Source organism: Benincasa hispida, chromosome 8, assembly GCF_027475165.1.
Source record: "Benincasa hispida cultivar pf3 chromosome 8, pf3_genome.v1.1, whole genome shotgun sequence".
In the NCBI taxonomy this organism is placed as follows: Eukaryota; Viridiplantae; Streptophyta; class Magnoliopsida; order Cucurbitales; family Cucurbitaceae; genus Benincasa; species Benincasa hispida.
The window spans coordinates 60557715-60575810 of NC_143485.1; the positions used below are offsets into that span (position 1 = coordinate 60557715).

Below are 18096 nucleotides of genomic sequence, written 5' to 3' on the forward strand. Positions count from 1 at the left end.
TGGAATGTTTGAGATCATACTTCAATGTATCTTAAGGTATGTGTAACATGTGTTTGAGTTCAGATAAAGATACAAGTGACAATTTTTTTAAAAAAAAAATCAACAAATGTGCAGCAAATCATATTCAACATTCCACATCAAGAAAGGTATAATAGATGTCATCATTTAGATTTCTATAGCCTATTTTTGTATTGTGAGTTTGTGGTTTATAAAAGTGTAATCTATACGTAAAATTTGTAAGTATGATTTAGGTAACTTTTTGTTGGATTGGTAAGTGTGTAATTAGGATCAGTAAATTCATCTGTCTAAATGTAAATTTGACATTTAAAAGAGTTTACTAATTGAGTCGTATTTATATATTTTTTTTATAATAGTGGGGTGAGAAATTCAAACCTTAGACTTCGAAGTTAATAATTCAAGTCATGCTAGTTGACCATATTATACTCATGTTGAAAATTGAGTTATATTTATAAGTCAACCAAATGAACTACAACTTTTTTTCCTTCTCTAACGTCCAACTCATTTAAAAACCAATGGGAAGGGAAAGTCATTGCCAAATACAGTGGTAATTTAAAATAAATTCATCGACATATATTGTATGAGTTCAACCATTGTGGAAGTGAGAAATTAAACCATCAACATTTGAGATGATAATTTATATTGTTATTTAGCTATGCTCGATTTGACAATATAAATAAAGTTCTAGCACGCTCAAAAAAAGATAATTCTAATGCTTCTAGTTTACAGTGCAATGATGTAAACTAATATATATCATTTATCAGACAATGTCAAGGTGAGTTTATCTAAACGGAAACGAATATGCTTCATTGAGATCAGAGGTTTAAATTGCATATCCATTGATTGTAATTAAAAAAGGTTAAATTATAGAAAATACTCATGAATCTGTATTTTTTTTTATACTTCTATCTTTTAAAATTTTCAATAATATCATCTAATTTTTATAAAGATGTTCAAAATAGTTTTGGATAGAATTTGCTAGTATTTGTTTTTAAAATACTATAGGTGTACTTTAAATCATTTCAATAATAACCTTTTAACTTGAAAAAAAAATATCTTTGTACCAATCACTTTCCAAATGCATGATTTAAAAAAATCTGATGATCTATATATAAAAAAAAAGTATCTGACATATATATTTTGTTTAAAGTTTGAAGTGAAAAATTAAACTTTCAAATAAAAAATTTAGATGAAGTTGGAATTGCCACATGATAATTCATTTTTTTAAAAAGTTATTTTTTGATGTGGAGAGGAAGGAGGCGTGAAACTTAAGTGCAACTTACTTTCGTTCTATTTGAAATAATAATATTTAGTTTTATTTGCTAAGTTATGGTAAAAAATATTGATTATATGAATATAATTTAGTACAATTAAAAATATATATAATTTTAATGCTTTTTGTTTAATGTGCATTCACGAAAAAAAAAAAGTTTATATTTCTCAAATAAATTTTTGTTTGTCGAAAGAATTAACGTTATATATATATATATATATAATTTATTGTCAAAGTGAGTTTATTGATAGTAAGTATGTACTCCTCCATTAAGATTGGAGTTTCAAATTTAATACCACACTAATTATAATTAACAAACCGACATTAATTAATTAAAGAAAAAAGGAAATTAATGAAGTTAATGGTTACAAATTAAAACACTGAAATATTAAAAAGAAACAGTTTCATATAAATGCAACTCCATCACACATTGGTTTAAACTCTCACTTTCATTTAAAACCAATATACACGAAAGATTTGAGTACTAAAAACACAACACTAATATAAAAATCAAACTCCTTCTAAAGTCTTGAGCAACAACACAACAAAATCCGTAGAGAATATTAAAGACAAAATTATATGATTTTCTAAAATGATTTAAACGTGAAAAATTATGTAAGATATGCATATCATTATCAATTAAAATTGGCAAAAGGAGTCAATTGTTTCTCCCCAGCCTATTTTAAATAGTATAAATTAAAAATTTGTAACGTTGACTTTCATCAAAAATTCTAAAAATGTATACTCTAAAAATAGTTTAGAAAGGTTATCAAAATAATATCAATATATTGACAGAATAAAAGTATTTTAAAAAATTATTTAGCATACATATATACACATAAACACACCACGGTGAATAAAAAAAATGGTTTTTATTTTTGTGTTTTTAAACGTGAAAAACAAAATTAATTATCAACCTCTATAACTAGTAAAATGCCCAAAAGGGTTTTTTTTTTTAAACCTATTTATTTCGAATTCCTTCCGTTATATCTGTAGTTTTCCATTTTTCTAAAAAAATTAAACTTAACAAAACTACTCATATCTACTTTTTTTTGTTCATTTAGTTTAGCATGCACATATAGTGCTCATAAAAGAAATAACATATTTTAATTTTTCATTTGTAAAAATAACAAATCAACATTTCATTCGTAAAAATCGAAAAACAAATTAAAAACAAAAATAAGTGAATTTATAAAAGTCTAAACTAACTCCAGCCATACAAATGAGATTCACTACTACAAAATAGGACTTTAATGTCGGTTTAAAATTGACATTATAGGGGTACAATGTTGGTTGAAAACTGACATTGAAGATCATGTTATAAAAGATCTTCAATGTCGATTGGCTTTAATGTCAGTTTTAAAACGACATTTTAGATAACCAGATCTCAATGCTAGTTATCTTCAATGTCAGTTTTCAACCGACATTGAATACTCTCTTCAATATCGATTTTCAACCGACATTGAACATTATCTTCAATGTCGATTTTTAACCTACTTTTTGTCAGTTATTGTCTGATATTAAATGCCTGTCATTGTTTTGTCATTGAATTAATATATATACACACACACACATATATATTTTGTCCACACACGTGCAAATCAATAGTCTCTCCTTTTTTTTTTATCTATACATATACAAAATTAATTCTTAATTGTTTTTATATATTAAGATCTCATCAAACACACAAATTTAAATCTCAATATTGCTCACAAGGTAAAAATACAAACTTGAATTTCTAATATTCTCATAAGCTAAAAGAAAGAAAAAAAGGCTAACAATCTCTTCAATCAAGCCGCTAACTCATTCCACTAAAAATCAATTGAATTGCTTGTAAGACAATACTTAACATTTGAGTTGCTACTCCTCCGTCATAGCTACTAGCTCCACTGCCAAACAAGCCTCACATGATTCAATATGGTACAATCCCAAACTAGGATTTAGACCAAAATCATTATAAATCAAGCCTTCTCAAAGAGAGATATTTGTGAACCATCCATTCAAAATCCTAATAAATCAATAAATGATCCTATTTAATTATTTTTTAATATCTCATCCTAGGAATCAAACCAAAACAGAAAACATTTGGTGCAATTGACCTAAAGAAAATTACTTGGTTAGACACACACTCATGCATAAAAATCAATGTCATAATATGGTGTGAACAAACCTATTGAACACTTATGGAATTGCAGCATGTCCATTACACCAACATGAGCCAATGCACAACCAAAAAGATTAAGTCTCTGCCAAAGAAAGGCATTTAGTACCTCATTGATATTAGAATGTGTCTATGAAATAAACTTAGAGAATCCCTCCATTGCTTCCACACTAGATACACAATTATAGAAAAGTTAGAAAGTTAGTAAAGATAAGGGTCTTCCATTATACGGTAGACAGTAGAATATGTATCTTCTATAGAAAACCAAAGTAGCCAAACAAAGAAAAGAGGAAGAGAATTGGACAAACAAAGCTAAAGAACTTCCGATTCTTAAGAAGTAAACAATCCAAACAGTTGCAGAAACAAAATTTTTAAGAATTTTCCATTCACAAAGAAAAGAGGAAGAGAGTTATAGAGAATTGGACAAACAAAGCTAAAGCTTCACTCTCTATAAAGAGATTATAAATTCATCTTAAGAATTTACTTACAATGTGTCTAATTCAAAGCCTTACCTTCTGAAGGCAAATAAGTATAATCCAAATTATCAGCACCTATTATGATGAGAAAGGTAAGGATGAGAAAGACCACCTTAAGGACAACCTTCAAACTCCAATTCGAGCACCCTGTATCAGTCTGAATCCATTACAAATATCACTACAAGAAATTTGGGCTTTAATGTTGATTAAAAAAAGTGACATCGGATGTATAATGTTGGTTTTTTTTTTTTTTTTTAAAAAAACATATCTTTAATGTCAGTTTTAAATCGACATTAAAGACCTACTTAATTTTTCCTTCTTCACACTCCCCCCATTTTCTATTTTCCCCCCATTTTTTTCATTTTTCTCTCTTCACTCTCCCCCTCTTTTCTTTTTCCTTTCATTCTCACACTTCCCTCTTTAGACTCTCTTCTTTCTCACTTCTCTCTTCCAAGCCCTTGCCATTCGTCCGTCGATTGTGGGTGAAAAGTCTGTCGTGGTGTAGATCTGGCATTTGTGAAGGTCTGTTCGTCGTGCAACCCGCGCCATCGCACCTAATCACCCAGATCTGTTGCTCATTCTTTCTAAGCGCCACAGCCAACCCGAATCTATTGCTCGTTCTGTCGAAGCGCCACAGCCAACCCGGATCTGATCGTAGGTAAAGCTCATTCTGTCGAAGCGCCACAGTCTGGTCTGCTACTCCCTCTTCAGTTATTTTTCTGTGTCTTATACTCTCGGTTTGATAAATAAGCACCCAAACTTGATATGCTAATCATGTGTCTTCAGATCTGAAGTTCATATTCCCACGTAGTGTATGTTGCCATTCGTTGTTCGATCTGAAGTCTAGATCTGAAGTTCTTCGTTCGTCGTTCGTCCAGTTCAGTATGCTCTTCTTCTCTTTCCTCTCTTAAACTCATAGCAATTTTTGTTCTTATGTTATGCCTTTCATTTGTTTGTGTAAATGTCTCAATGAAAGCCAGCTGCAGTTTCACTTCAATATGTCTCTCTGCTTGTAACGACCCAACCCCCTAGAACTTAAATTAGGACGTTACTAAATACATGCATGTATGGAACTCAAAACAACACTCGGTTATGGTGAAATAAATGCTAATTAAATAAGGTAAGTTCAAAAGACTTTCATTAAATTCAAATATTAAAACAATAGTAGGGTACCCAGAAATTATAAAGGATAGTAAAGAAGTCTGAAAAACGATTCTTAAAAGTAAGTTTTAAACATCAAAACTAAAAGTTAAGAGAAACATGAAAAGAACTCTAAATTTCATGATCCGAAAGCGTAAAAACTAGTCCCAATGGCTCGATTACAAATTCCGCTCGTCCATCGCCGGTGCATCTATACCTTTACCTAAAAAAAAAATAATGAGTATAAAATACTCAGTAAGTAACCTAACTACTGGGGTCAGGCTAGGTATCTATGTTCTCTAGATACCCACCTCTGGTGAAACATATAAACTGCTCTAATCCTCATAGGACACATATACACATGAAACAAGAAGAAGACTGAGTCATATCCTACTGTAGTTAAGTATGTTCACTACCTCTAGTGAATCCCGAAGAAGACACAAACTGGTGAATCCCGAAGGAAACACAAACTGGTGAATCCCGAAAGAAACACAAAATCTAATGGGCATCTAACTAATCAGTAAGGACATTTGCACAGTCTCAACATCATAATCATCACTGTACGAATCTATGACATACATATAAACCTAAACATCATGGCTCTACAGCATACACATATACCTCAACATCATAGTTCTACAACATACATGTATACCTCAACATCATCAGATCAAATACAACCATATGGAAGCACATACCATCTCATACTAGCATTCAAGTGTCTATGTGCATAAATAAATAATTCAGATCTCGTACCAGAATATACTTTGATCATATTATACTATCAGTCTATCATGCTAACATTTTGCCATAACATACATTTATCATGCTAGCATACATCTAATGTCTGGCCCGTAGGTAGTTCCAGTAGTAAGATTACTTACCTCAAAGTTAAATCCAAAGAAGCCCAAGCAAGCTTATCCTTTTCAAGACAAGCAACACCTAAAATAAATCCAATATTTAAATCAATATTTTGGGTCTAACTCCAATTAACCAAATTATTCAAAGACCACCAATTTTACTTTACCTAAACTATAGCTCGGTTTAAACTTATTTCCAAAACCCACTTCTGTTGGTTACCTAAACATACACAAAGTTCAAAATTAATAACTTAATTCTCCACAATTAATCTTAATTCAAAATAACCACCCAACAACTTACTCCAAACTTACCAAACTTTAATAGATAATTGGCCTTTACTTTGATGAGCAACACCCTAAACATCTCAATTCTTGAATCTAAAATCCAAACCCAAGAGATATTAACAATTTTAACCCAAAACCAAACATATAAAATTTAATCTAACAATCCCCAAACCAAACCACAATGGAGGTTACAAAGCCTTGGAACTTACCAAATTGTCACGAAGAAGGAACTTCAACACCCGCTGGACAGCGCACAAATTCTCCTCTAAAACCCCCAATTAACCTTTAAATGCAAGGAAGAGCATTATTATAAATCCAAGACATAACAAGTGATCCAAAAAAACAACCAAGAACAACAATAACACCCAAAAACTTACGCAAAAATCTTACTCCAACCAAGATTCGATCAGAACCAAGTGGCGAAGAAGATTTACGGTGGAAGCTGGTTCGACGACAAGGTCGAGCTAACGACGAGGGGAGAGCACGGCTGGCTGGGTGTGTGTATGACTAGGCGGCGAGGACCTGGACGGCTGGGCGTCGATGGCGTGGCTTCAGATCCGACGACGTGACTTGGCGTGAGCAGATCTGGCGGCACACGAGTGCGAGCAGCTCGGTGTGGGAGACGGAACCAGTTCTGAGCGGCACGAACAGTCAGCTTCGAGGAGATGCAGGTCGAGGTCGGCGGCGGAAGATGCTGGTCGAGGTCGACGGTGGAAGATGTTGGGTTTGCATCATGGCGGCTAGAGGTAGGCTTCGATGAAGGGGGGGATACGTGAGGAAGAAAGAGAATTTGATTTTTTAAAAAATAATAATAATAATAATAATAAAGGAAATAAATATAATTACACTTTATTCTTTTCCTTATTCCACTTTATACTATTAAATTCCTTTTCAAAAGAAAATTAATTCATGCCATTAATTTCCAAATTGAATAATTTCACGCTAACAATTAAATTCCCGCACTTACACTTGAAGTTCAAAATCCCAAAAATGCCCTCCAACTAATAACAATTACTAAAATTCCAAATAATAAAGTTACTGAAATTACATTATTACTAAAAAAATGTACGTGGTGTTAGATTCTTCCTTCCTCAAAGAACTTTCGTCCTCGAAAGTTCATTCTTGAAAAATCTCTGGGTACTGGGCCTTCATCTCATCCTCTCACTCCCAGGTAGCCTCCTTGAACTACTGATTCTGCCATAGGACCTTTACAAATGCAATTTTCCAGCGGCGTAATATTTTTACCTCTCTGGCGAGGATCTCTATAGGCTTCTTCTCGTAGTCAACTACATGGGACGGATCTGTCACATACTTCCTTAGCATCAAAATATGGAAGACATTATGAACTGAAGACAGTGCTGGGGGTAGTGCCAAACGGTAAGCTACGGGGCCAACTCGCTCCAAGACCACGAAAGGTCCAATGAATCTCGAACTCAACTTCTCCTTCCTGTCAAACCTCAAAATACCTTTCATGGGTGCCATTTTGAAGAACACTTTCACACCAGTCTCAAATTCTAGGTCCTTACATCTTACATTGGCATAGCTCTTCTGTTTGCTCTGAGCTGTTTGCATACGAGCCTTAATCTTCTGTATTGCCTGATTTGTGGCCTGAACTAATTCAAGTCCTAACAATTTCCTCTCTTTTACCTCATCCCAACACACAGGGGACCTGCAACTCTTCCCATATAGGGCCTCAAATGGTGACATCCCAATAGTGGACTAGTAGCTGTTATTATAAGCAAACTCCATTAAGTGCAAGTGAGCATCCCAGCTTCCTGAAAACTCTATGGCACAAGCACGCAACATGTCTTCCAATATCTGATTCAATCGCTCTGTCTGCCCATCAGTCTGTGGGTGGAAAGCTGTACTAAAATTTAACCGGGTTCCCAAAGCTGCCTGAAGACTTTTTCAGAAGTTAGACGTAAAACAAGGGTCTCTGTCCGACACGATGGACACGAGCACTCCATGTAATTTCACCACCTTCTTCATGTATATCTCTGCCCACTTATTCACTGAAAAGGTGGACTTCCCAAGTATGAAATGTGCTAACTTCGTAAGTCTGTCTACCACAACCCATATCACAGTGAAACCTTTGACTGGTCTGAGGCAACCCCACGATGAAGTCTATAGACACATTCTCCCACTTCTATTCTGGTACACTCAATGGCTGTAACAAGCCTGCTGGTTTTTGGCTCGAGGCTTTCACCTACTGGCACACCAAGCACTTACTGACGGACTCTGCAACCTTTCTTTTCATATCATTCCACTAGTAGTAACGTTTCAAGTCCCGATACATCTTGGTGCTGCCGGGGTGAATCGAAAATAAGGAACTATGAGCCTCTGACAACAACTTATCTTTAATATCACTAACTGCTGGCACATATAAACGCCCCTGATAAAGGAGGCCACCTTCCGCTGAAACTGAGAATTCACCATCCTGGCCTAACTCCACCCTACGAACTCTCTCTTCTAGATAAGGGTCGTCTTGCTGCACATCAATAATCTTCTGCCTTTCACTCGGTCGCAACAACAACTGTGCTAACTGTGTCGTGACCTTTCCCACAGCCACTGCAATCTCTGCCCTCTCCAATTCCCTGCACAAGTGAGTCTGTCTTGTAATGAGGGCTGCTGAATGAGCCACCTTTCTGCTTAGAGCATCTACCACTACATTTTCTTTTCCCGAATGGTACAAAATTTCACAATCATAATCCTTCACCAGCTCCAACCACCTTCTTTGCTGCATGTTTAACTCTTTCTAAGTGAAAAAGTACTTCAAAATCTTGTGGTCGGTGAAGATAGGTATCTTCTCTCTATATAAGTAATGCCTCCAGTTCTTGAGAGCAAAAACCACTGCTACTAACTCCAAGTCGTGCATGGGATAATTCTGTTCGTGCTTCTTTAGCTCACGTGAAGTGTAAGCAACTACTCTGCCCTGCTGCATAAATAAGCATCCCAACCCCTTCTTGGATGTATCACTGTAAATGACAAATCCACCTGATCCATCCGGTACTGTAAGAACTGGGGATGAAACCAACCTCTGCTTGAGGTTCGGGAAACTGTTTTCACAAGCCTCATTCCAAAAAAATTTTGCTTCCTTTCGGGTCAACTGAGTCAATGAGGCGGCTATTGGTGATGGGAAATTAGAAGTCAAATTATTCAACAACTAAAATTTGTTAGATGCGGTATGCGATGCATGTTCCTAAGATATGCGTTGATAGTCATGCATCGATGGTCATGCGTTGAAATGAATATGCGTTAATAAATGTATGCGATGACCATGCATCCTGTCACAAGTTTTCTTGCACTCACGCTAAGTATAACGCGAACGCAAGTTTCTCGGGTAGTCCGAGGTCTAACACAGGGACTTGTAGCTATATGTATGCAGTAATGTGTATGTGGTGGTTTAAATAAAAGAATGGAAGGAAGGTTGCTAAGTTACCCCTACTCCTACTTCTATCTAACAGACAACGCAATAAGAATATGCATGAGAGGTAGAGATACGACAACACTTGACATGAAATAAATGTATGGAAAAATAGATAAAATACAGAGATGATTTCATTGCAACCCTTAAGAGTGACCGCAAGGGCAACCTTCGTCAACGCAAGCCATGTGATCATGCAGCACACATACAATAGTAAACCACCTCTCGGTGCGAATGTTACGGCTTCTAATGCTAGAACGCATGCGATATATGCGATAAGTCCATAGGACCTACACATAAGCCTCTATTCTTATTTATACGATGACAAAATGACACACATACAAATAAGGCGACCACATAATATCATTCTGATCTCTAGGATGCATGCGATGCAGGTTAACAAACAGAGCTTATCTCTAAGTCCCTATCTCTTGCTTATGCTGATCTAATCTCGCTCTCTCGAGTCTAGGTTCTAACCTAGCTCTCTCGAGTCATTAGGTTCTTTCTTTAGACTATTTCTCAAGTAGCTCTCAAGAGGTGTTGGGCACAACATAAAACAAGACAAACACATGAACTTGGTTGACGCATGATTATTCCTATCTCTAGTGAACAATGCATACATTGCTTAATGCGACCAACCACTTACCCTCCCGGGCAGTTGGTTGTTGCTGACTTTACTCATAGACAAGCAATGCGTTAGCCTATAGATAGGCGTTGCCGCAGCTTCACACTAAGCAAATAAAGTTACTCAAACACTCACGCAACGCACACCTCTCTGTAGGTTGCTACATGCTTCATATCCCTAATCCACATGACTAAGTATGCAATACCCAAGCAATCTCACTAAGTGTTGCAATGAAACTAAAGGTGCTAAGCAAAGAAGATGGAGTTGGAGTCGAAGGAAACAAAGACATCCATCGAAAAAAATTTGTATTAATTCCTTAATCACAAAATATCATACAATATAATATAAGAAAAGAAAGAAAAATGAAATGACTGACTGGAAGTAAAGACTTACTTTCAGCGGATGTGCATCAAGGCTGCGGTGGTACCATGGATGGGCGAAGAAGCTGACTCTCTCGAGATCTAGCTCCAGTCGAGGGCTCCGGTCGTCACTCAGAATGGATGAAGGAGGTAAAGAACTCTCAGCCATCTTCTCACGCAGTTTGTCTGGATCACAAGGATCCTCCCTAGGCGAACCTCAAGCAAAAACCTTAGATAACTTGAATTTCTGCTTATCGGCTTTTAATTATAGAGCTTAGGTCGCCAACAGCATTTATTGGACTGCTCTAAGTCTGACATTCAGCACGTTAGTCCTTTTTGAACCTCTGCAACTAACGGCGTGGTAGGTGAAATGTTAGCATCATCTTTTGGTTTTTCTCAAGGTAGATACGTTGATGCGTTCATTCCACCAACCTTGCGTTGATCCCATTAGTATGCGTTGTCGCATAGCCGCAATCATTTAATGACCGCATTTCCTTAACACCGCAACTCTTCACGATGACCCCAATCGCTAGGTGAGCACAACTCCTATACGATGGACGCATATAGCTGATTACTGCAACATCCATGCATTAATCGATGCATTCGGCCTTGCGATGGAGTGTTTCTCTGCATGGAGTCATCTATGCAGTGGTTCGGTTTTCGCGTTTGCATCCATTTCCTATTTTAGCTACAAAAATAGAACATTGAACACATAATAACGCAAAATGACAGGTTAGCTGAGATTTAACATGCTGATCGAAACAAGCTCATTTCCTCGTGAATTCCTATCATGATTACTGCATATTCTGCCTAACAACCTTCAAAATTCTAAGTAAACAGCCTAAGATGACATGCACTATGCAGAGAAGTCCTTTACAAATCATCTATAGTAGCCTGCTAACCGCAAGAAACTACGCACCTCACTGACTGTAGTTGGACGAGAGCTCAACTCGTAACTGCCTCAATCTTTGCAGGATCCACGGAGACAGCTTTTTTCGATACTACATGCCCTAAAAAGACACCTGCCTCAACCAAAATTCACATTTAGAAAACTTAGCATACAGCTTATTGGCCCTCAATGTCTCCAAAACTTTCCGCAAATGCTTCTCATGTTCGGCCTCTGTCTTGGAATAAACCAAGATGTCATCAATAAAAACAATCATAAAAGTGTCGAGGAATTCCTTGAACACCCTATTCATCAAATCCATGAACACTGCTGGTGCATTTGTTAGACTGAACGATATCACTATGAACTCATAATGTCCATACCTCAAACGAAAAGCTATCTTGGGTATGTCACTATCCTTTATTCTCAACCAGTGGTATCCTGACCGGAGATCAATCTTAGAGAATACCGTAGCTCCCTGCAACTGGTCAAACAAATCATCAATCTTGGGAAGGGGATACTTGCTCTTGACAGTCACCTTGTTTAGCTCTCTATAATCAATGCACAGATGTAACGATCCATCCTTATTTTTCACAAAAAAAAAAAAAAAAAAAAAAGGTGCACCTCATGGTGACACGCTAGGGCGTATGAAACCACAACTCCTACAATTGGACCTTCAGTTCCTTCAACTTTGTCGGGGCCATCCTGTATAGAGCCTTCGAAATAGGGGTTATGCCTGGCTCCAACTCAATAGCAAAATCTGTCTCCCGCTGTGGAGGCAGTCTGGGAAGATCCTCTAGAAAAACGTTTGGAAAATCCCTCACTACTGGCTCCAAAGTCAAGGTGACTTCAGTCTCTCTAGTGTCTACCACACTGGCCATAAAGCCCGAAGCCCCTTGGTCGAATAGTCTACTGGCCTTCAATGCTGAAATCATTTTGGGTAGGACTACGGTTCCAACCCCTTTAAACTTAAAACTGGCTCCTGTAGGAGGGTTAAAGATGACCTCCTTACAGGAGCAATCTATACTAGCATGATTAGCAGCTAACCAATCCATGCCCAATATTACATCAAAATCGCGCATATCTAAAATTATCAAGGTTACATCTAATGCACGATTGGCTACATCTACCTGATATGCTTTTATCTTTTCTGTAGCTAACATGATCTCTCTTGATGGAGTGGAAATGGACAATGCAAATGGCAAAGGTTCTGAGTCTAACATGGCATGCCTCACAAATACAGTAGATATAAACGAATGCGAAGAGCCAGAGTCAAATATAACTAAAGCATGGTGCCCAAAAATAGGAAGTGTACCTGTCACCACTGTGTCTGACTTCTCGGCCTCACGCCAAGTGGCAGAAAACACCCTACCCTGCTGTTGTTAATGACTCAGGCCTCCATGAAAGAAACTTACGAGTTGGCCCCTGTGTTCAGGCGCGTTCCTCCTCCTCGGGCATCTATCTGACATATGCCTCTTCTGGCCACATCGAAAATATATCCCAGAGCGGGCCAAACAACGTCCCTAGTGTCGCTTACCACAAGTGGTACATATCGGCCTATCCTCCCTACCAGTCACAACCTGGGAACCCTGCTGTCCCCACTGACGTGGAGCATTCATTGTGTTCTGGTTCCTTTACTGATGCTCAAGAGCCCTGTGTTCAGCCTTTCTTTTCTGACCTGCGGAGGTCCCAATCCCAAGCGACCTCCTGTATTCCTCTCTCATCTGGAAGTCAGCATCAATCTTCACGGTAGCCCGTAGTGCCATAGCGTACGTCTTGAGGTCCAAGGCATGCACCATCCCTCGTAGTCTGCTTCTCAGGCCCTAAATGAATCTCTCTGTCCTTGCTGCCTCGGTGGCTACTAGTTCAGGAGCAAAGCAAGACAGCTTATCAAATTTCTGCCCATACTCCTCCACCGACATAACTCTCTGTCTCAAGTTCAAGAATTCTGTCTATTTGTTGTATTGGGTGTTAACCGAAAAGTACTTCTTATAAAAGCGCTCCTTGAACTGCTCCCAGGTTGCAAGTTCACCACCAGTATCAATCATCTTTTCTGCTGAACGCCACCAAATTTCTGCATTACCAGTCAACATGAAGACTGCGCATTGAAGCTTGTGCTCTTCCTGGCACCTCATAAAACGGAATATTGTCTCAATAGATGACAACCACGTCTCTGCTTTGGTGGGGCTCCCCAACGATCAATCAAAGGGGCAAGGGTCATACTTTCAGAAATCCCTCAGATGTTTAACCTCAAGAGACATGTCTCTATCCTACACTCGAGTCTGTAGTAACTGCTCGGGTGGCACCAGTTCCTCCTAAGCCTGGGTTTGGGCAGTCTTTCCTACCATCGTGCTACAAATCAGCTCCTGCAGCTTTCCCATTAGAGAGGATGCAACAGCTTCACTAATTCTAGTTTCCATTTGCCTTTTCATCAATTTGGGTCACAAGCGGATTTGGAGCTGCCAGAATAGTCTGGGTACTCTCAGCTCTCTGTGCTTGCACTTCTTCTCTAACTGTCTTTCTTGTTCTAGGTTTAGGTGCCATGTCCTATAATGAATTCATACATTAACTAGCTCTTTCTGGGTCTTTCTCAGACATCATGCATTTAAAACACTACATCATTGTTCTCATATATGCATTGAAACTTTCATTAGTATAACATACCTAGCGATGACGAGGGATCCGTTACTAGGCCACAGGGACTATCTAGACTTACGTAGTAAGTCAATCTACAGAACCCAAACATGGGCTCTTATACCAATTGTAACGACCCGACCCTGTAGGACTTAAGTTAGGCCGTTACTAAATACATGCATGCATGGAACTCAAAATGACACTCGGTTATGGCGAAATAAATGCTAATTAAATAAGGTAAGTTCAAAAGACTTTCATTAAATTCAAATATTAAAACAATAGTAGGGTACACAGAAATCATAAAGGATAGTAAATAAGTCTGAAAACAATTCTTAAAAGTAAGTTTTAAACATCAAAACTAAAATTTAAGAGAAACATGAAAAGAACTCTAAATTTCATGATGTAGAAGTGTAAAAACTAGTCCCAGTGACTCGATCATGAATTCTGCTTGTCCATCGTCGGTGCATCTCTACTCTTACCTGAAATAACAACATGAGAAAGAATGAGTATAAAATACTTAGTAAGTAACTCCACTACTGGGGTCAGGCTAAGCATCTATGTTCTCTAGATACCCACCTTTGGTGAAACATATAAACTGCTTTAGTCCTTATGGGACATATATACACATGAAATAAGAAGACTGAGTCCTATCCTACTATAGTTAAGTATGCCCACTACCTCTGGTGAATCCCAAAGGAGACATAAACTGGTGAATCCCGAAGGAAACACAAACTCGTGAATCCCGAAGGAAACACAAACTGGTGAATCTCGAAGGAAATACAAAATCTAATGGGCATCTAACTAATCAGTAAGGACAGTCTCAACATCATAATCATCACTGTACGAATCTATGACATACATATAAACCTCAACATCATGACTCTACAACATACACATATACCTCAAGATCATGGTTCTACAACGTAAATGTATACCTCAACATCATCAGATCAAATACAACCATATGGAAACACATACCATATCATACTAGCATTCAAGTGTCTATGTGCATAAATAAATAATTCAGATCTCGTACCAAAACATACTTTGATCATATTATACTATCAGTCTATCATGCTAACATTTTGCCATAACATACATTTATCATGCTAGCATACATCTAATGCCTGGCCTGTGGGCAGTTCCAGTAGTAAGATTACTTACCTCAAAGTTAAATCCAAAGAAGCCCAAGCAAGCTTATCCTTTTCAAGACAAGCAACACCTAAGATAAATCCAATATTTAAATAAATATTTTGGGTCTTAACTCTAATTAACCAAATTATTCAAAGACTTCCAATTTTACTTTACCTAAACTATAGCTCGGTCTAAACTTAATTCTAAAACCCACTTCTGTTGGTTACCTGAACATACACAAAGTTCAAAATTAATAACTTAATTCTCCACAATTAATCTTAATTCAAAATAACCACCCAACAACTTACTTCAAACTTACCAAACTTTAATAGATAATTGGCCTTTACTTTGATGAGCAACACCCTAAACGTCTCAATTCTTGAATCTAAAATCCAAACCCAAGAGATATTAACAATTTTAACCCAAAACCAAACATATAAAATTTAATCTAACAATCCCCAAACCAAACCACAATGGAGGTTACAAAGCCTTGGAACTTACCAAATTGTCACGAAGAAGGAACTTCAACACCCGCTGGACAGCGCACAAATTCTCCTCTAAAACCCCCAATTAACCTTTAAATGCAAGGAGGAGCATTATTATAAATCCAAGACATAACAAGTGATCCAAAAAAACAACCAAGAACAACAATAACACCCAAAAACTTACGCAAAAATCTTACTCCAACCAAGATTCGATCAGAACCAAGTGGCGAAGAAGATTTACGGTGGAAGCTGGTTCAACGACAAGGTCGAGCTAACGGCGAGGGGAGGGCACGACTGGCTAGAAGTGCTATGACTAGGCGGCACGGATCTGGGCGGCTGGGCGTCGACGGCGCGGCTTCAGATCCGACGACGTGGCTTGGCGTGAGAAGATCTGGCGGCATACGAGTGTAGGCGGCTCGACGTGGGAGACCGGAACCAGATCTGGGCGGCGCAAACGATCAGCGGCAAGGAGATGTTGGTCAAGGTTGACGATGGGAGATGCTGGTCGAGGTCGGCAACGGGAGATGCTGGTCGAGGTCGGCAACGGGAGATGCTAGGTTTACGTCGATGGAAGATGGAGGTAGGCTTCGGTGAAGGAAAAATAAATTGAGAATGGAAGAGGGGGGCGCCAGATGCGTGAAGAAGAAAGGGAATTTGATTTTTATAAAAAAAAATAAATAATAATAATAATAATAACTAAAAAGAAAATAAATATAATTATACTTTATTCTTTTCCTTATTCCACTTTATACTATTAAATTCCTTTTCTTTTCAAAAGAAAATTAATTCCTGCCATTAATTTCCAAATTGAATAATTTCATACCATTAATTAAATTCCCGCACTTACACTTGAAGTTCAAAATCCCAAAAATGCCCTCCAACTAATAACAATTACTGAAATTCCAAATAATGAAGTTACTGAAATTACATTATTAATAAAAAAAAATATACGGGGTGTTACACTTCTCCTAGATTTGGGCCTTTTTATGTATCTATGTTCTTTTTCCTCTCATTCTCACATTTCCCTCTTCAGACCCTCTACTTTCTCACTTCTCTTTTCCAAACCCTTACCATTCGTCTGTCGATCATGGGTGAAGAGTCTATCGTTGTGTAGATCTGGCTTCCGTGCAGGTCTGTTCGTCGTGCAACCCACGCCATCGCACCCAGTCGTCCGGATCTGCTGCTCGTTCTATCGAAGCGCCACAGCTAACCCGGATCTGATCATGGGTAAAGCTCGTTCTGTCGAAGCGCCACAGCCCGGTCTGCTACTCCCTCTTCAATTATTTTTCTGTTTCTTATAGTCTCGGTTTGATAAATAAGCACTCAAACTTGATACACTAATCATGTGTCTTCAGATCTGAAGTTCATATTCCCACGTGGTATGTGTTGTCATTCGTCGTTTGATCTGAAGTCTAGATCTGAAAATCTAAAGTTCGTCGTTTGTCGTTCATCCAGATCAGAATGATCTTCTTCTCTTTCCACTCTTAAACTCACAGCAATTTTTGTTCTTATGTTATGCCTTTCAACTGTTTGTGTAAATGTCTCAATGAAAGCCAGTTGCGGTTTCACTTCAATATGTCTCTTTGCTTCTAGATTTGGGCCTTGTTATGTGTCTATAGCCTTTGAAATTTGATTTGATTAATGGTTTTGTTGTATATGATACATTTATTGAAGTATTGTCAAGAGGCGTTGCCAAGAGTTACTCCTGTGTTGGGTATGCATGAGCAAGAGTAGTGAAAGCGAAATGTTTAGCGCAAGGCACTGGGTAGACGATCGTGTAGCAAATGGGTAGCGCTACACGATAAGATAGGCGATCGTGTAGGCGGGCGTTGGATGATAGTGTAGCAATGCATGGAGCTAAATGATGAGGTAGGTGATCGTGTAGGTGGGTGTTGAACAATCGTGTAGTAATGCAGGGAGCTAAACAATGAGGTTGGCGATCGAATAGCAGATGCACGAGCTAAGCGATGCACTAGACGATCGTGTAGATATGCGGGGGCGCTAGACGATCATGTAGGCGGGCGCTGGACGATCGTAAAGCAGATGCGCGGGTGCTGGACGATCGTGTAGGCAGGTGCTGGACAATCGTCGATCGTATAGCAGATGCACGGGCACTAAGCGATAGACTACACGATGGCGCTACGCGATGGGCATTAGCGCTAGACGATGAGCAGAGACGCTACCCAATAGGCGAAATGCTAAGCAATAGGCAATGACGTTAAGCAATAGGTGAATGCGTTAGACGATAAGGAGTCAGCACTAAACGATGGAGGTAAACGATGGGCGTGGTAGCTAAATGATAGCCTATGCGCGAGATTGTTTACTAAACGATTGAG

General features: G+C 38.1%; 1 long non-coding RNA gene across 4 annotated transcripts; it reads right to left on the minus strand.

The window, feature by feature from the left end:
* Positions 1 to 2954: 2954 nt before the first annotated feature.
* LOC120083275 (uncharacterized) lies at positions 2955 to 16412 on the minus strand. 4 transcript variants are annotated; one of them, XR_016531094.1, is made up of 12 exons: positions 15945 to 16412; positions 15777 to 15850; positions 15595 to 15660; positions 15450 to 15502; positions 15306 to 15363; positions 6591 to 14620; positions 6423 to 6496; positions 6241 to 6306; positions 6096 to 6148; positions 5953 to 6010; positions 3562 to 3622; positions 2955 to 3180 (listed from the first exon to the last, which is right to left on the minus strand). It is a non-coding gene; the product is annotated as an uncharacterized LOC120083275 (long non-coding RNA). The 4 variants fall into 4 exon arrangements; XR_016531095.1 differs by lacking the exons at positions 2955 to 3180; positions 3562 to 3622 and adding an exon at positions 3649 to 5291 and having other exon boundaries at positions 6591 to 6964; positions 12823 to 14620; XR_005483395.2 differs by lacking the exons at positions 2955 to 3180; positions 3562 to 3622 and adding an exon at positions 3635 to 5291 and having other exon boundaries at positions 6604 to 14620.
* Positions 16413 to 18096: the final 1684 nt, after the last annotated feature.